General features: G+C 43.7%; 1 protein-coding gene across 1 annotated transcript in view; it reads left to right on the forward strand.

The window, feature by feature from the left end:
- The first annotated feature begins 1959 nt into the window (after window positions 1–1959).
- Window positions 1960–19112, forward strand: part of Specc1l (sperm antigen with calponin homology and coiled-coil domains 1 like) — a 105912-nt gene continuing 88759 nt past the window's right edge. The window contains exon 1 of the mRNA XM_038342547.1: window positions 1960–2089. The gene's annotated coding sequence lies outside the window, so the exon portion shown is untranslated. The remainder of the gene's footprint in view (window positions 2090–19112) is intronic.

Raw genomic sequence — 19112 nt, forward strand, 5'->3', positions numbered from 1 at the left:
TGGTAGGAACGGGTGCCAGACAAGAAGCCCAAACATTTTTCTATTTGGGAGAGATCAGTGAGGGAGAAGGGGACATGGGTACATGGGGGGGGGGCCACAGGTCCAGCAACCCTGTGGAGTGGGAGAACTGAGTGGGGTTGAATGAGGGGGGGGTCAGATGAGAGCAGGTGTGTGGGGGTGAAGGGAGGGGCAGGCCAAGGTTGATGGCGAGAAGGAAAGTGGACGAAAGGCTGAGGCTAGGCCCAGGAGGATGGCCCTGGGAATAGGTCTGGCTGACCAGAAAAGAGGGATGGTGGCAGGCAGAAGGAGTTATTGTTAGGGGGAGGCAGTGGCAGAAGAGGAGTCTCAAGGTTACCATGTACCTTGGGATCTTTTTACAGTTCTAGGAATTATAGGAAGCAGTCAGGAACACGCCTGATTCTCACTTATCCTAGGATAACTCCCACCCCCCACCAACAGTGGAAAAAGCAAGTTTGGCCTCGATTAGCAAGTTTATTTCAGTATTTCCAATCGATGAACTTGGTCCTTGAATTCCTTGAAGACATAGCAATTTCTTCATTTAATTAATGAATTCAATGAATGAATCCTCTAACCAGCGTTTACTGTGTATTTGTACAAGGATCATGATTTTCTGAAAACTGTGCCTGAGTTTTGAGATAAAGGAGGGCCTTGTGGCAGAAAACCACATTTGTAGTGTGTCTGAGGGTCTGGGTTCAATTCTGAGCATCAGAATAAAATAATAATAATCATCATAATAATAAACTTCCTTAAAAATAAAGTTCCTGGGGCTGTAGGGGAGGATAGCTGGTTAAATGATAAAGGGATTCAGAAATCAAATGGCCCATTCAGTCTCCAAGTTCTGGGTAAGAACAAGGACCTGGACCCACTTCTGGCTCTGTCATTTCCTAGCTTGTAATCTTGGGCAAGTGACATTGTGTTTTGTTTTGTTTTTCGAGACAGGGTTTCTGTGTAGCCAGGGTCTGTTCCGGAACTCGCTCTGTAGACCAAGCTAGACTTGAACTCAGAGATCTGCCTGCCTCTGCCTCCAGAGTGCTGAGATTAAGGTGCATACCACTATAACCACTGAATCCGAGATAAATTCTTAAAAAAGAAAATACCAAAGATTAATGTTTTGGCTAAATTTGGTCAGTTTGACCTAAGTTAAGAGTTATCTGGGAAGAGGAACTTAAGACGAGAAATAGTCTGCACCAGATTGCCTGTAGGCAAACCTGTAGGGCATTTTCGTGATTGAGGATTCAAGTGCAAGGGACCCAGCCTCAATAGGGGCGGTGCTATCCCTGGGAGATGGTCTGGATGAAGCAAGGTCTGAGGAACTAGCCAACGATCTGAGTCCCTCCAAAGCGTCCCTGGAGTGTGGCCTGAGAGTTGTATAAGCCCTCCCCTTCCCCAAGTAGCTTCTGGTCGTGGTGCTTCATCACAACAATAGTTCTAAGACGAATTAAAAATGAAAATAAATCCACAGGGGTACTTAGATGAACGTATAGTCTCGTTCCCTTCAGGAGGGTGGGTGGGGACGGGTGCTGCTAGCCCGTTTTTTGCGTTCCCTCATGTGTACCAGGAGCATCTGTTAAGTGCATTTTTCTCAGCTATCGCGTTCATTAAGAGCAAAGTCCTCAGCACACTGTAAGCATATATCTCAACCGGAACGGACCTATTTGCCTGCGAGAGATATTGGGGATTCCGCACGTAGACTCAGGAAGGCTTACCTTCCTAGAGTGCACCTCCAGCTACAAAAGCGGCAACAGCGCATGCGCAGCTCCGGACCCCTGCGCGAAAAACAGCAGGCGCCTGCGCAGTGGTGGGCCGGGGTGGGGGGAGGCGGCGGACACGGCGCGTGCGCTGGGAGTAGTAGCGGGGGGGGGGGCGGCGCCGGCCGGCCAGGGGTGGATAAGGGGCGGGCGGAGGGCGGGAGCCGCAAGGGAGACAGGGCGGGCCGAGGGAGCGGCGCCGTGGGGTTGGCTGCTGCCCTGAGGCCGGACTCAACGGATCCGGGCCGCGCCACCGGGCAGGCGAGCTCGCCGCCCGGCCCCAGCCCGGAGCCAGCGAGTGAGCGAGGCGGTGCCGCGCGGTAAGAGCCAGGCCAGGGCAGGGTCTTCTCCGCTTGTGCCGCGGGCACGCTCGTCTCCTCAGCGCCGCCCGCGCGGCCAGGCCTGGGCGGCCCCGCAGACCCTGGCGGCGGCCCCGCGCCTGCGCTGTCCCCCCCCTTGCCACCCCGCCATCCCCAGCCATCGGCGCCTGCGCCGTGTTCCTTCCCGGGTGGACCTCACAGCTTGCCGGGCAGACCCCCCTCCCCCACGCCGCCCCCCGGGAGCCCTGGCTGGCGTGGTACCCAGCTAGCCCGGGATCTCATCCTTGCGGAGAGTCTAGGTGCGACCCTCGTGCTTGGAATCCCTGTGGTGCCGGGGGAGACGGGGCTTTCACCCTGGTCCCTTGCCCTGGGCTGGGACAGGTTGCCTCCCCTTCTGGAGGATTGAGGGTGGGGAGCAGGGGCGGGAAGCGGAGGAAACCCCCCCCTCCCCGAAGGCTGCGTCCTACTGTTAGGACCTGGCTGTTTGCAGCTGGCAGTGTTCTTTATTCTTGAGACTTGGCTAATTGTTTCAGGTTGGATATGTGTTGTTGAAGAAATGATGGCATTTCCAAGCAGTGGTTACGTTTGAGACATCCGTAGTTCTTTGTGTGTGTGTGTTTCTTGGTGGGTTTAGCTATTTACAAACCAAATGAAAATTTCCGTGATCATTCAAATCCAGGCAACCTTGATTTCTTCACTCTCTTGATGATCTGTCCTGAAGTGCAGGTGGGCAAGGAACCCCCTGATAAAATGGAATGTTGACTTTGTCATGAGAAAGAACCTTAAGCTTTGGCCCATACCTGTAATACTGGTACTTAGGAGGCTGAGGCAGGATGAGCTCAGAGTCGGGCTGCAGAGTGAGACACCTTTTCTCAAAATAAAAATAAATAAATAATTGAGGATCGTGCAGCCAAACAAGGCTTTCCATTCAGGAGGCTTAAATCTTGAGGTGAATTCAGTTGTGGCCCACAGGCAACAGCAGTTCTTTCTAAAGGTTTGGAGCGAGGGACCTGTGTTGTTGCATAGGCGGTTCAGTCCTCCTTCAGTACATTAGGAAAAAGTTTGAAAAACGGTATGTCTGTGTTAGTCGTACAGATTTTTTCCTTATCCTTTCATTGTACTGGGCCAATAAAAGAAGCTGTTGATGACTGAGGTGTGCTTTGGGATTAAGGGCATGGCAAATGGCTAGATACATGCCTTATAGCTAAGCTATATCCCAACCCTACTAGCCTCTTAACCTTTAATTGGGAGATAGATGGAGGTCAGACCAAGTATCCCAGACCGCTATAACCCTCACTGTGTTGCCTCAGTCCAGCTTCAGCCTCTTGAGTAGCTGGAATTCGCTGCAAGCCTACACCACACCACCAGCCTAACTCCATCATTCTGTAAGAGACTCGAGTGTCTATCCACTTAGTTCTCTCCAGGGAGCCTCTCATGCCTTGTGCAACCAGAACAAGTGTAACTTTTATCTTAATTAAAAATATAAAAGTAGTACATGTATGTTGCAAAATAGTCAAACCATTGTAGAAGGGGATGTGGAGAAAAAGAATTGGTTTCGTTACAGTTTTTCCTCTTGAGAAAGAGCTGGTGTCCTCCTTCCCTTTATCTCCCATTAAAAAGTCTCATTTTCCTCTTTGGATTCCAGTGTACACCAAACAATGTTCTAACCTCAGCAACTTTAGATAGCTTGAGAATGTTTTGTATGTTTGCCTATATATTTTCCATGTATGTAAGGGTTTCTTTGATGTTTCAGTAAAAAAGTGATTATCGTGCCGTAGAAAAACTGTATCAAGCTGTCTCTTGGTATCGGTCAAAAATATCCGAGCTGATGCAGAGCGGACAGTTTAAGTGAAATTTGCTCAGGCTGTGACCCTGCATTTCATTTTCTTGACAACACGTGACTTCTGAAGCAGAGGTTCACTTTCTAACTGACTCGGCGTAGCTCTTTTGATCAGATGACTCGGGTATTGCAAAGGGTCAAAACTCTTGTCAGGGATGGGTTTTCTTCATGCTCAATAACCATATGCATATTCAAATCACACGTCTGACTTGCACCAGGTGTTCTGCAAACATCTCACCCCAATAGAGGAATGGTGACAGTCTCACGAGGTTGGAAAGATTTCTTTTGGCTTTATGTCTTTGGGCAAGTAAACCTTTCTTTCTGGTTCTCACTTTCTCCGTTCTGTGTGCATGCATACGAAAGAGCTCTTGGAGCTTGTCTGCAGTTTTCAGCAAGTGTCTACATAATGCTATGAAGTGTTGAATTATTCTTTTATCAATAAAAACTTGGGAGTCAGATATTGGGGGGGGGAATCTGTATGATCAGAGAAGCTGTGGAGAAGCAGCCCTTGACCCCCTTTCTCATCCTTCCTTGATCCAAAAGGCTGAGAATATTTGTAGGCCACTCCCTACTACTTTCTGTGTCTCTCTATATGTTCTGGGTTCTCCAAATCTCTATGGCTAATTTTGGTTAGCTAGTAGCTAGCTCCACCCTCTGATTCAAGGTAAACTTTATTGGCAGAATCAGGAGTGTCAGAGTGTGATTAAAATATCCCACACGGGCTGGAGAGATGGCTCAGAGGTTAAGAGCAGTGCCTGCTCTGCCTGCTCTCCCAAAGGTCCTGAGTTCAATTCCCAGCAACACATGGTGGCTCACAACCATCTGTAATGGGGTCTGGTGCCCTCTTCTGGCCTGCAGGCATACACACAGAATATTGCATACATAATAACCAACCAACCAAATAAATATAAATAAATAAACAAATACTTAAAAAAACAAAAAATAAAATATCCCACACAACACTGGAGTTTCCTCAAAAATTTGGGTGATGAGCCAGGCTATGTAGTAAGGTAGGTAAGAATGAATTTGGGACACTCTGGGGTGAAGGAGTATTGAGTAGTCCTTTATATAATAAGAAAAACAAGGACAGTGTTAGGAGTTTTAGTGATACTGAATTTTAGCCAATTTAAAGGACCGTCATTTCTAAAAAACAAAGTAAACCAAAACCACTCAGTTTCTTGGTGATAACATTAAGCAGTTAGGGATTGGAGAGTTGGCTCAGTGGTAAAGAGCGTTTGTTGTTCTTACAGGGGACCTGGGTTTGGTTCCCAGCACCCACGTACATGGTGCCTCACAACCAGCTGTAACTCCAGATACAAGAGACCCAACACCTTCTTTGACCTCCATGGGCACCAAGCATGCATGTAGTGCACATACATACATTCTTGCAAAGCACTCATACATATAAATAAACCTAAAGCAATCTTAAAATTCATCATCTAGTTGGATATGACCTTACAAGCTTGTAGTTTCAGTTATTTTGGAGACTGAGGTGGAAGGATTGCTTGAGTCTAGTCTGAGGCCAGTCTGAGCGATATAGGTAGGCCCTGTGTAAAAAAAGATTTAAGTGTCCTTTATGATGGTGATACCCAGTGATGGTGTGTGGTGATTGCAAATGGTAAATACAAGATAGTTTGTGGATTGTGAGTTTAGACTTAGAGAGAGCATAAAGTTGTGTTTTGCTGTTATTGAGTTTAAGGGGAAATGTCTGGGCTGTTGCTTTTAGGAAGATCCAAATACAGCTGTAGCCATCGGGAGGCCCAAGTGGATGTAGTTTAATGAGACTGCATTAAAGAGACCCTGTCTCAGAACACCAAGGGGAAAAAAGATGTACATACATTTTGTCTGTTTTTTTCGTTTGCTTATTTTTGAGACTGTATCTTTTGTAATTCAGGCTGCCCTTGAACTCACTGTGTAGCCAACGGTGACCTCACACTTTTGATTCTTTTGCCTCCATCTCCCAAATGCTAGAATTATATATAGATGTGGCACCATGTCTAAGTTTATGTAGTGCTGGGACTGGATGTGGGGATGTGCGTATGGTCAGCAACACTCCATCAGCTGGGCTGTATTCCTAGGTCTGAACTACTACCTGAGAGAAATGACTTTGGGGTGGTTTACCATGCATGTAAAAAGCCATTAAGTTCGATATTAAGCATGTCCTGTTTTGATTATGTTTAAAATAAAGTTCTTGGGCTGGGGGGTTGGTGGGGATTAAGGCTTTTGCTGCACAAGATTTGGGACCGGAGTGTGGATCCCCAGAATCCACATAAAGTTGATGTGGTAGTGCTTGTCTGTCACCGCAGCACTGCAGTGGCAAGTTCTGAGGAGACAGGAGGATCCCTTGACACTTGCTCCCTGGCCAGCTAGCTTGTGGTATGCTACAGCACACAAGGGGCCCTGTGTCAAGATGGAAGGTGAGGACTGGCACCCGAGTGGTCTTCTGACCTCCATATGTACTATGTGGCACTGGATGTCTGTATGTGAGAATACACACATAGACACGCTATGCACAAACATCAGTGTGTATTTCTCCCGTTGATGTTAAATGTCAGTTTTTTTCCCTCTTCCATTTGTGTGTGTCTGTCTGTCTATATGTGTCATGTGTATAAAGTGTTCACTAGTGGAGGTTGACTGGTTCTTGGAATTGTGTGTGCCAACAAAATAATGCTAAGGGAAATTCCTGTTGGTTAGAATTGTTAGTACTGAATAGATTTCGCTGCAAAGTAAAAAACTCCTATCAACTCAGAAGTTTTTTTTTTTGTTTTTTTTTTTTTTTTTTTTCCTGAATCTGTTTCTGATCTGAGGCAGCATGATCATCAAATTGGTCCTGGGGATGTAGCTTAGTACTCAACATCCCTAGAAATCAGGGAAATGCAAATGAAAACTACTTGGAGACATTATCTCGTTCTAGTCACTGGCTAGTGAGAAATCTGATCTGGGGAAGAGGAACTCTTACTGATGGTGGGAGTGCAGATTTATATAGCCATTATGGCAGTCAGTTTGGCAGCGACTCTGTGCCACTTCTGGGCATTTCCCTAAAGATAGCCTATCACAGAGATATTTTCACATCCGTGTTGATTCCTGCAAGGACGTGGAAGCAGCCTAAGTATCCATCAACTGATGGCTGGACAATGAAAATGTAGTGTGTACATACAGTGGAATGATATTCATCTGTCAGGAACAGCGGAATCATGACATTTGCAGGAAGGAGGATGAACCTGGAAAGCTTATTAAGCGAGGTGACCCAAACTCCAGAAAAACCAAACTGCATACCCCTCCTTGTATGTCGGTCCTAGTCTGTGATGTGTTCATGGGTGTGTGTAAACAGGGGTAAGTTTGCATCAAATCCAGAAGTTAAGAAGGGAGACCATCAGGTGATGAAGAAAATGGGCAAAAGGACATAAGTCATGAGGGAGGACTTAAACTTCCTTTCTCTGGTTTTAACTTGGTCATAGGTGGTTTTCTGTGTATGTAGGGGATACGTGAATTAAACTTTGTGTATGTTGAAACAGCAATAATCATTTCGTTCCAAAAGAATCTAACATGTGTTAGTCTTTTGAGGCAGTGATGTGAAGGTTGAGCTAGGTTTTTAATCCCATTGATTAGCACACTATGACATGATTAGTTGCTGAGTACATTTGTCTCATTACACTCATTACCCACTTAGAAAAGTTTTTTTTTTGTTGTTGTTGTTTTGGAGGGAGGAGTTCAATAACTGGAAATTTTTCTGTTTTTTTTTTTTTCTTTTAAAGCTGTCAAATCATTCTATTACAGTGTTATTTAATGTGTAAATTGTATGCTATTTATAAAGTATGGTTTTAAGAAAACTTAAGCTTGGGAAGTAGCCTAGTGGTAGAGTACTTGCCTAGCGTGTACAAGGTCCTGGGTTCAGTTCCCAGTATCACAAAAATAAGTCAAATAGGCTTAAAATATTGAAGGGGCAGGAGATATTGAGGCAGCTTTGATCCATAACAAATATAGAGGACTTTGATGTTCATGAAGCTTTTACTACAGTTTATGATAGTCTGTTCTGCACTTACCCTCCAGAAAATACAGTTACATACTGTATTAAAAAAAAAGTATTAAAAGCATACTGTTTAAAAAACAAAAAAGCAGAGCAGGTGGATCTCTGAGTTCACAGCCAGCCTGGTCTACAGAGCGAGTGCCAGCACAACTAGGGCTACACAGAGAAACCCTGCCTCGAAAAAACCAACCAACCAAATAAATAAATATAAAACAATAAACTATATAGTCTGTTCTGCAGTTAAAGAACTCTTATTGTAGTTCAGAATAGCCTTTAACAGTATGTGAATGAGCGTAACTAGGTCAGTAAAAGTTAAGACTTTGCAGATTTTCATGTTGTGAAAATAGTCTAGATTTACTCTACAATCCTTCAATAACACAATAATATAATTTGAGTTTGTGATGGTCTGATTCGGCCTGCTGTAAAGTAGAAATACTTTACAATTTTGAGTTTGTACTTGTTCCTTGCTGTGTATGGAGATATAGTTGATTCTCACACACCGGTTCTGTACTCTGAGACCTTGATGTGCTTAGATTCCTCAGTAGTGCTTGCTGTAGATTCTATTGGCTATTTCATTCAGTGGGGTCTAGGAGTCAAAGCAGTTTTATTTCCTCCTCCCCAGTTTGAATACCACTTAGTTTTTGTGTTTGTCTCTCTTTCCTGGCTAGAACCTTTGATAGGTAGTAACACAGAAGAGAGAGGAATGGCCTTTCTTTCTTTTCTCTCCTCACATGGAGGCCCCAGCTCCCCTGAACTGGAGTTACAGATGGTGTGAGCTGCCACGTGGTCCTCTGGAAGAGCAGCCAGTGCTCTTTTCTGCTGAGCCATCTCTGCAGCCCTTCAAATTTTTCTTCTAGGACAAAATTCTGTTTTATGGCATTCAGCATGCCATTAACTATCAGCATTTCATAGAAATTATATGTCAAGTTAAAGAGATTTATAGCTTTCTTGGGGTTTTTGTTGAATTTTTTCTGCTGAACTAATCATATTGCTTTTTTTATTTACGTGGTAACTTCGAATTGCATTAAAATTTGAACGTTAAACTTTGATTTGTGGATTAAGTTACTTACATATGCTCTTAAAAATTATTTATCCAACCAAAAAAAATTTTAAAAAGCCAGGCAGTGGTGGCATACACCTTTAATACCAGCTCTCAGGGAGGCAGAGGCAGGTGGATCTCTGTGAGTTCAAGGCCAGCCTGGTTTATTGAGTGAGTTCCAGGACAATCAGGGCTACACAGTGAAACCCAGTCTTGAAAAACAGCAAAGATTTATTTATTTATTGGTGTATGTATGTATGTATGTATGTATGTGTGTGTGTATATATGTGAGGTTTGTGTATGTATGTATAAATGTATGTGAATGTGTATGTATGTGTGTGTGATACACATGCCATAACACAGTAGTACCAGAGGACAAGTTGTAGGAATTGGTTCAGATCATCAGGTTTGGTGGCAAATTCCTTAACCCAACAAGCTGGCTCAGTGGAACTCATGCTTTTTTTGTTTATTTTCAAAACAGGGTTTCTCTATGTAGCTCTGGCTATACTTGAACTCCGAGATCCACGTGCCTCTGCTTCCTGAATGCTGGGATTAAAGGATTGTACCACCTGGCCTGGTCCTGATATTCATTCTTGATACATAATCTTTGTTTTGGATTGTTAGATTAAATCTGCTGATTTTCTTTTTCTTCTTTTGTGATACAAGGACTCAAACCCTGGGTCCATGCTAAGCAAACACTGGTATAGTACCCTCAAGTCGGAGATTTCTGAAATTTTGTTTAGAATTTATACGTTCATTTTCTTAAGAAATATTGGTCAGTAGGGTTTCTTTTTCTTCGTTGTTTTCTCTCTCTTTCCCTTTTCTCTGCCTTTGCACAGGCTAATTGATAAAATGAACTGGGAAATACTTTTTAGTTTTCTTGAAGAACATTATGATTTGGATGTGTTCCCCAAAAAGAATGCTTTGGAAACTCGATCCCCAATGCTACAGAATTAGGAGGTGAGGCGTAGGCAGCTCTTGAGTCATGAGAATTCACTCCCTCAAATGGATTAAATGGCAGTTATAAAAGGCTTGAGGCTATGCGTTCAGGCTCTTGCTCTTTCAGGTTGCCTGTCGTTCACCTTCTTTCATGGGTGAGCCACAGGAAGAGCTGGCCAGATATGGCTCTTCTAGACTAGACTTCTCCATTTCTGTGTTCCAGTCCACTTCTGTTCATAATTACCCAGGCTGAGGTTTCCTATTAGATCAGTTCAGAACAAACTACCTGTAGAAAATTGATACCCAAAAGTCGGACTGTTCTATTATCAATACCCGACAGTATATATGCAGTTTGGGGCCTGAGTGGAGGCTAGATGAATTTAGAGGAGCAATCTAGAGAAAAATCGACATTTCTGTGAATGAAACATTGCAAGCCCCATCCGTAGGAGAGCCTGGATGTTAGGGATTGGCTAGGTGGTTGTCTCAGAATTTGCACAAGAAAGACCATTCTGATGAGGTCTCAGGTGGAGCTCAGGACTAGGTACTGGAAACCTGAGCGAAGGCTCTGTGGTTCCCAGCTACAAAGACCTTAGCGGCGTGCAGAACCTAATAGTGGCAGGTGAGTGTCAAGGTGCAGGATGACCTTTCAGGGGGTTGCTTATGGTGAAACGAGAAATGCCAAGGATGGATTAACAAGAGAAGGAGAATAGAAAGGGTTGGAAAATGTAGAGACTGGCCATTTACAAAAGCCTGGAGCTGGATGCAGTGGTACGGGTTGGAATCCCAGCACTCACATGGCTGCTTTCCTCTCTTAAAGAACCCAAACAAAGCCAGCTGTGGTGGCTCACAGATGCGGTGACAGCACTTTGGATGGGGGCTGAGGCAGGAAGGTTCCTGTGAGTTCAAGGCCGTTGCTGAGCTATGTAGTGAGTTCCAGATGAGCTTGGACTACAGAGTAGAACCCCATCTCAGCAAACCAACCAACAAATCAAACAACGACAACAAAATTCCCCCGAAAGTAAAATTTAAAAGCGTGTTAGATAATATTTAAGGTGTGACTAAGGAAACATCTGCTAAAAAGATTAAAAAGGTTGAAGAAAGAAGGTTGTGTTTGTGAAGAAAACAGGAGAAAGACCCTGAAGACATCTGAGAGACATTGAGGCAAAGTCTTTGAGGGTTGTGTTTGCCAGCAAGGACTGTGGAACGTCATTTACTGTGCCATGCTACCCGTGGACTCTGCTCCCTGAGTTTCAGTGCAGTGTGTTCCAGCACAGTCAGTGTCCCTTTGCCCCAACTGTGACACATGTAGGGCCACGTCCAGGTCAGCTGTCACTCTGAAAGTGGAACCAGTAAGCCTTGGTGCTGTCTACATGGTACCATTTGCAGAGGATGAGCACAGTGCACAGGCTGTGGGCAAAGGGACTGTGTGCAGTCTCCTTTAGACTTAAGGGGTGTGTCAGACAGCCTAAGGGGCTTCGGCAGGAATTTCTTATGGAGTCTGCCCACCACAGAGCCTTCCGCACGACACTATCAAACTATGGAATTAGGATGCTGTGGAGACTCCAGCACTATAGGACCCATGAGAGAAGCAGGCACAAGGCTCCAGCCTGGGAGCTCTGTGGCATGGCCAGTGCGCAAGCGAAGTCTTGTGGGCAGTGCTGCTTGAAGACCCCACATGTCCAGAAGGTGGGGTGTGGAGTCGGGGATTACTGGGCACCTTATGAGTTAATGGAACTTTGCCTGCTGACTTTTGAACTTGGTGCGAGCAGCTGCTGTACCTCCCGCACCTAGTCTCCTTACCATCGCATAGCCTTCCTAGTTTCTGTTTTGAGCAAGCTCTCACTATGTTGACTGTATAGCCTCAGGTGATTTCAAAATCACCCTCCTGTCTCAGCCTCCCTGATGCTGGGACTACAGGTGTGTGCTGCAGTGCCCAGGGCAGTGAAGGGTTTCCTTCTGGCTTTAGTTTCACTGTAGTGCACTCTAGAACTGGAAAACAGATCCTATGAAATGTAGGAAGTGTCCCAGGTAGGGAAACCTTGGCCATAAACCGGACTTCTCTCATAAATACTGGCCATTCAGGTTATCTGCTTCCCACCCCGAGGCCATCTCTACCTTAACGAGCTTTTGTAGTCTGCCTTCCAAGGGATTTGTTTCAGCTAAACTTTTGAACTCGGTGACTTAAAGTGAATCTCAGGTGTAGTTCTCTTTGGCTTTGCTATTAGTCTTTCTTTGTTTGGCTTACTTTGGTTTTCATTGCTTTTCTTTAAAATATTTGAGTTAAATAGATTTATATGTGTATATATGTGTGCATATATACACAATACATATATATATATACATATACCTACATATATATATAGTGTGTGTGTGTGTGTGTGTTAGAGAGAGAGAAACACATGTGTGGCTTGGAGATGTTGGTTTGTTCCCTCCACCGTGTGGGTACCTGGGATTAAATTCAGGTCATCAGGCTTGGCAACAAGTGTCTTTATTCGTTGAATCATCTTGCTGGCCCCTTTTCTTTTTCTCATTTCTTGAAGAAGCAACTGAAGTATTGCTTTGAGTCTTTTTCTCGTGTGTTGTATTAAAATTTACCCCCAAATATTGCTTTAATCCCACACGTTTTATGTCATGTTCTCATTTTTATTCAATTCAAAATATGTTTTAATGCCCCATTGCTATTATTATTATTATTATTATTATTATTATTATTATTATTTGTGGAGGGCTCCTGTGGAGGGCTCCTGTTGCCAAGCTGACCTTGAACTCCTGGGCTTCAGCCCCCTCTGCAACCTTCAGAACTGCTGGGCCCCCAGGCATCCACCACTGTTCCTGGCTAATTCCCCATTTGATTTCTCCTTTTCTCCTTTGATTGTTTAGCAGTGTTTGAGAACTTCTTAGAGATCTTTTTGTTATTTTCTAATTAATTGATAGTCTATTAAAAAGAAAACAGCCACAGTACCTCGGAAAAGAAAGCAATAGTGCAAAAGGACAGGAGATCTGTGTTAATCAGAGAACTGTGTTCAAAGGCCAGTGGAGAGCGTCAAGGAGGGTGGAGTGAGTTGATGGCTGAGAACAGGGTGGACAGGTAGATGCCTGGGCAGCCAAAGAGAAGGTAAGTATCGGAAGTGCCCCACAGGTGGAGGCTATGCTGAGAGACAGCGGCTGCAGTGAAGGTTGCCTGCTGTGAGCCTTCCCAGTACCGCAGGGAAATAGAAGAAAACTGCAGTGAGTGCAGGACAAAGGACAGTTTCCTACTCGCCGTGCTGGGCCAAGGTTTCTCTTGTCACCCTTGTCAGTTCCCACACGTTGTGTAATGGGTCCTTGTAGAGTCTGTGTCATTTTGCTCTCTAGCCTACCCAGCTTATGCTGTTTCAGGTTCTCAGCTGTTTACCCTGCTACTGAGATATGAGTAGTTGTGGGTGAGTTGTTGAAACCGTATGACAGGTCACACTGTAGTGGAATGACTAAGTGACCTGACTCATGAAGCGCTAGGCTCTGACTCTGACTGCATGTATTAGCTCTTCAGATCTTAGCTTTTATTGTCTGTTTCTCGAGTGTCTGGTTATGGTTTTCATATAGTTGCTGAGTGTGTCTTTGGCACATGCCCTGTTTGCTTCCTGTGCATTCTAGGAAGAAATGTATACATCACTGATATATACTTTCAAAGCCACTGTTTGGGATTCGTCCAAGCACCCTAAGCTCAAGTCTGTTTCTGTTAGGTTAAACCAGCCACTCTGCCGGCCATGCTGCCTGGGTCACAAGTCCTTCCAGGTGATGTATTATTCCCCTCATCTCCCAGTCTCACACTACTTCCCCTTTCCCACGTCCCATCCCATGCCGTCCAACCCACCTATGTGAGCCACCACTCAGAGGACTTGGTTTTCCCGCCTCACTGTCTCCCTCATGAAACCCAAACCCTTGGCTTTAACTCCTAGCACTTCCCAGCAGCCCTCAGTGGCAGTTTTGGGTTGGTTTGGGTACAAAGGTATACAGATGTAAATTGATGTTCTTATTAAAGGTGACTTTTTATGAATACTGTATTGTCTGAGTTTGCTACTGCCTACCAAAATATCTGAGCATAAAGCCATCATGATTTGAAGGGTCTTAAATAAAAACTTTCTTTTTATAAATGCTAAGAAATCGTGGCAGTGGAGGGAATGGCCAGAGAAGACTCACAATTTCTTGGATTCTGACTTTAACTTTGAGAACCAATTTATTTCTGCAAAAATAATTTGTGTACTGTAGCTGGAAATTCTTTCAGACGATCTTTCCGGGTCTTTCGAGTCTTGTTACGTTGTTAAGTATTAGCAGCAGTTCAGCAGTCTCTTCCTCTGCGGTCGCTAAAGCAGATCGCCAGTCCGTGGTTTCATGTCTGTTATGCTTTAAAAAGCAGTCTCAGGAGAAGAGGATGTAGTTGGAGCTTTGGAAAACCCAGGCTGTTTCTATTTGCTTCTTGTATTTCAGTGAGCTTTTCTGCGCTAAAACAAAGAACTTCTGAAGACTAACCCATTTCTTGTGGCATCTGCTTAGTTGTGGCTTAATGGAAAGAGCAGCCTTTGGGTAGACCAGCCGCTGAGTTCTCTAGCCTCAGTGTCTTCCTCCTCTCCAACCCGGAGAGTGGTTGTGTGACTTAAATGTGTTGCTACATGTGCAGCGTGGGGCTCGCCTTACTATTTATTTATTTATTTATTTATTTATTTATTTATCTTCTATTTATTTATTTATTTATTTATTTATTTATTTGCTGTCATTTTTAAGTGACAGCAAAACCAACCACGTATCTTGCTGGCAGTGTTCCCTTTAGGAGTGCTCTAGCCTTTCTTTCCCACTTAGCCGTGATCCAGCTGCAGTCTGACTTGGACACATCCTTTGCTGGAGCTAGCTTGGCTCTGCTCACCATTATTGACATCAACTGCAGGGCCGTTTGCACACAGCTGATGAGTGTGCCCCCTCCCGTGCCTTCCCTTCCAGACTCCCTTTACAATGGCCAAGCAGAGAGGAGGGAGCTGTGAGGGAAAGAGAATCTCAATGTGAGGGTCATTTGCATAATTTACAGTTACAATCTTAAATGCATACATGTTAATAATTTTAGATGTAGAACAAAACCTGGTCTTAAAAATAAGAAAATACTGTTATATTTTAAACATTAAAAACTTGGCTTTCTTAGACCAGTTAAGTATTGAAATTTCTAAAGGAGCGCTAGGCTTTTGCCTGTGGATTTGGACGAAGAAGAGAAACCCATAGCTAAAGGTGCCTCATTCCTGTTTGTCTCTCCTTTTTGTTTTGGGCATTTTGGCTACATGCCAGTCACATGTATGTAGATTTCTGATATGACAATGCTTGATCATCCCTTTGGGGAGTCCTTGCTATTTGCTTTGAAGTTACATTCCACATTCTACTTTTAAAGTGGTTATTTTTAATGTATTGTCTGAGTGTTTATTATAATTCATAAGCATAATAACTGTGGTGGAGTTGGGCTGGAGGACTGGATCAGCAGTTAAGACCACCTGCTGCTCTTGCAGCGGACCTGGGTTCAGCCACATTGTGCTCATAGCAGAGTCTGTAATTCTGGTTCTGGGGATCTAATGCCTTCTTCTGGTTTCTATAGACATTGCAAGCATGTGATGCCCTTGCCTAAATACAGACACAACATTCATACTCATAAAATAAGAAGGGCTGGAGAGATGGTTTAGCTGTTCCCTGTTAAGATCACTGGCTGCTCTTCCAGAAGACCCAGCTTCCATTACCAGCACCCATAGGGTCACTCACAATGTCTGTAACTCTAGTCCCAGGGGATCTAATGCCCTCTTCTGGCCTCTAAGGGCACTGTATGCATGTGGTGCAGGCAAAACACCCACACATGTAAAATAAAGGGGAAAAAAAGGTTTTAAATATTATTTTTAAAAATTTTAGTTGAAGAATTTAGAGTAGAATTAGTTTATTGCATTATGAATGATTTAATAAAACATTTTTATTGACTTTTCAAAATGAGTTTGGTTTTTGTAGGCATGGTTTCTATCAGATTGACTATTGGTTTTGATTCATTTGACACTGACTTTCTCTTGGCACCTCCCATTCAGTTCTCCTTTGACTGTGATTCCTTTCCAGTGTTTAACTCTGTTCTTACTTTATAATATTAAGATAATCTTTACAGAGTTATGAAACTATAGAAAGCTGTATTTAGATTGCCTGGGTCAAGACCTTTTGTAGATATTAAATGGGATAATGCTAGGCATAAAAAATCACAATTAATAAGCAATTAATTTTCTAAAAAGAGCACTCCTTGCTGGTGTAAACAAGTCTCCCGGAGTTAGCTGTTTACAGAATGTTGGCCTGGGATGTAATCTCGGTCTCTTGATTATCATTCTGATGAACTCCTTACCATGCATCTCCAGCATTTCCTGGTTTGTAATTTACAGTGGGAACGATCTAGAAGCTTCTGTTGTTTGTTGACATCTACACGCTAGAATATGTAATTTAATGTAAGTAGTAAGTCAAACAGTCTTTAGTCATTCCTTATAAAGGAGCCTCAGCCAGGCGTAGAGACACACACCTTTAATTCCAGCATTTAGAAAACAGCTTGGTAGATTCAAGGTCAGCCTGGCTACACCGAGAGTTCTGGCCAGCTAGGGCTACAAAGTGAGACACTGGCTTACAGGGAGAAGGGGAAAGATTTCTCTTATAAAGTACCCTTTGAAGTGCTGTCTTAAAATTTATGTTTGTTTTATGTGTTGGGGGGTTGCTTTTGTCTATTCTGTACACGCCTGTGTGCCCCGTGCTTTTAGAGGCCAGAAGAGCGCGCTGGATTTTCTGGAATTGTGGTCACAGATGGTCGTGAGCCACCATGTGGGTGCTGGAAATTAACCTGAACCTAGATCCTCTGGAAGAGCAGCCAGTGCTCTTAACCGCTGAGCCAGCTTTCCAGCTCCAAGCTGCTGCCTGTCAGTTAATTAATTGTTTTGAGGTGGTCTCAGTGTAGGTCAGGCTGGTCTCGTACTTGCTGTGCAGCTGAAGATGACCTTGAATTGATTTTCTCCGCTCTCAAGTGCTGGGTTTCAAGGATCCACCACTATGCCTGACTGCCTTTATTTTAATAAGGATTTGTAAGATGTTTTTCTATAAATTTTGATAGCTTTTACCTATCTGGTCGTCGTTGTGTGCTGTTGCCCTGATAAGTATGCTAGGTTTTTATTTAAGTATCTCGGCATCCTTAAAAAGTACATGCTGTTACTGACCCCATTTTATGAATGAGGGAACTAAAATTTCAAAAGTTAAGGAAGTTAGTCTCTGGATATAGATTTGATCTCAAGTAGTTATTAGTTTTTATATTTTTGGTTGTGAGCCTAGCCTTTAACGGCTGAGCCATCTCTCCAGCCCTAGTTTTAAAACTAAGCATGGAAGGTTTTTTTTTTTAATCATCCTCCTCAGCATGGAAGATCTTATGATAGCAGTTGAATTCAGATACTTTACAATATCAGTATATCTCTTTGCAGGAGGAAAAACGATTATAATGAAGGTTAATGTTTAAAGGAAAAGATAACATTCCGGTGTGACATAGAAAGTAGCTTGTATGTTTGTGTAGTGTCCCTCACTGTTAGGTTGGAGGCACCCGCCAGCCAGGGAGCGGCTTCAGAGCCCCTCCGGTTTCCAAGACAGCTGGTGTCCTTGATTCAGGGTGGCTTCTCTCAGATGAATTCATAGGGTCCCATTGGCATTGCTTCTAAAACTTGATTGGTGTATCTTCTAGGTTGGAGAGGCTCAGGTTTCTAAACCCCTCTCTAATCTTGGTTTGGTGTAACATTTTTCTAACCCCTGGCCCTGGTGAAATAACTTCTAGAACTAGGATGTAAAGACTCTCCCTCGAAATGGTTTACATGTGTTATTTGTACCAGAAGTCTTTAAGCAAGACTTTATTAATTCTTATTTATTAGAGAGGAAGTTTATAAAGATAAGTGATTTGACCTTGGTAGCATAACTCATAGGCAAAGCTAGAAGTTGGACCCAGGCCTCATGACTTTATCTTATTTATTAAAATACTATTATTACATTCAGTGTGTATGTATGTATGTGCACGCATGAGCACTTGCATAGCATATGAACATATGTACATGGCATGTGAAAGTCAGAGGGTAAAGCTTAGCTTGACAGTCTTCATGCTTCTTGCTGGAGAGGAATATCATTCTTCATTGGGTCTGAGGCCCAGAGGAGGCCTCTTTTGGTACACCACAGATGTTATTGTTGCTTTGTCCTATGTAACATTGTCAACAATTAGGTGACTGTCTTAGTTTCTTCTCTATTGCTGTGAAGAGACACCATGACAAAGGCAATTTATAAAAGAAAGCTTTTAAGAGCCAGGCCATGGTGGCCCACGCCTTTAATCCCAGCACTCGGGAGGCAGAGGCAGGTGGATCTCTGTGAGTTTGAGGCCCACCTGGTCTACAAGAGCTAGTTACAGGACAGGCTCTAAAGGTACAGAGAAACCCTGTCTCGAAAAACCAAACCAAAACAAAGCATTTAATTGGGGACTTGCTTACAGTTTCACAGAGTGAGCCCATAACTATCGTGGCCAGAAACATGATGGTTGGTAGGCAGAGAGGGAGGAAGAGAGGGAAGGAGAGGGTGGGGAAAGAAGGGGAGAGAGAGAGTGGGTTCTGCTTGGGCTTTACACCTTTTCCAACAAGGCCACACCTCCCAATCCTTCCTGAAACAGTTCCACCAGCTAGGGACCAAGCATTGAAATGTGAGTTCGTAGGGGCCATTCTCAAACAATTACAGTGAGTTACATTCAGTTATGAGGTTGCCTTACACAGGTTCCTTACAGTGCAGCTTACTCTTTTAATTCAGAAGTAATGATACCATGCTAGGCTAGGATGGCGAGATGAGTGAACAATGGCTGATCGTCAAAGGGGCCTGGGTTTGATTCCCAGTACTCTGGTGGTGTCTCACCCTCTTCTGGCCTCCACAGGCACCAAGCACACAAGTGATGCATAGACATACATGTGGACAAATTATCCATATACATACAAAAAATTTAATAAGAGATACATGTATGTTCAGAATGGTGTGTTCAAGTCACCTAATATTGACTCTGTCCTGTGGTTATTAGCCATTATTCTTATGCAGATTTACATTGAGAAAGGATACAGGGCAAAAAGAAAAATACAGAATGTACAGT

This window comes from Arvicola amphibius, chromosome 9, assembly GCF_903992535.2.
Source record: "Arvicola amphibius chromosome 9, mArvAmp1.2, whole genome shotgun sequence".
Lineage (NCBI taxonomy): Eukaryota > Metazoa > Chordata > Mammalia > Rodentia > Cricetidae > Arvicola > Arvicola amphibius.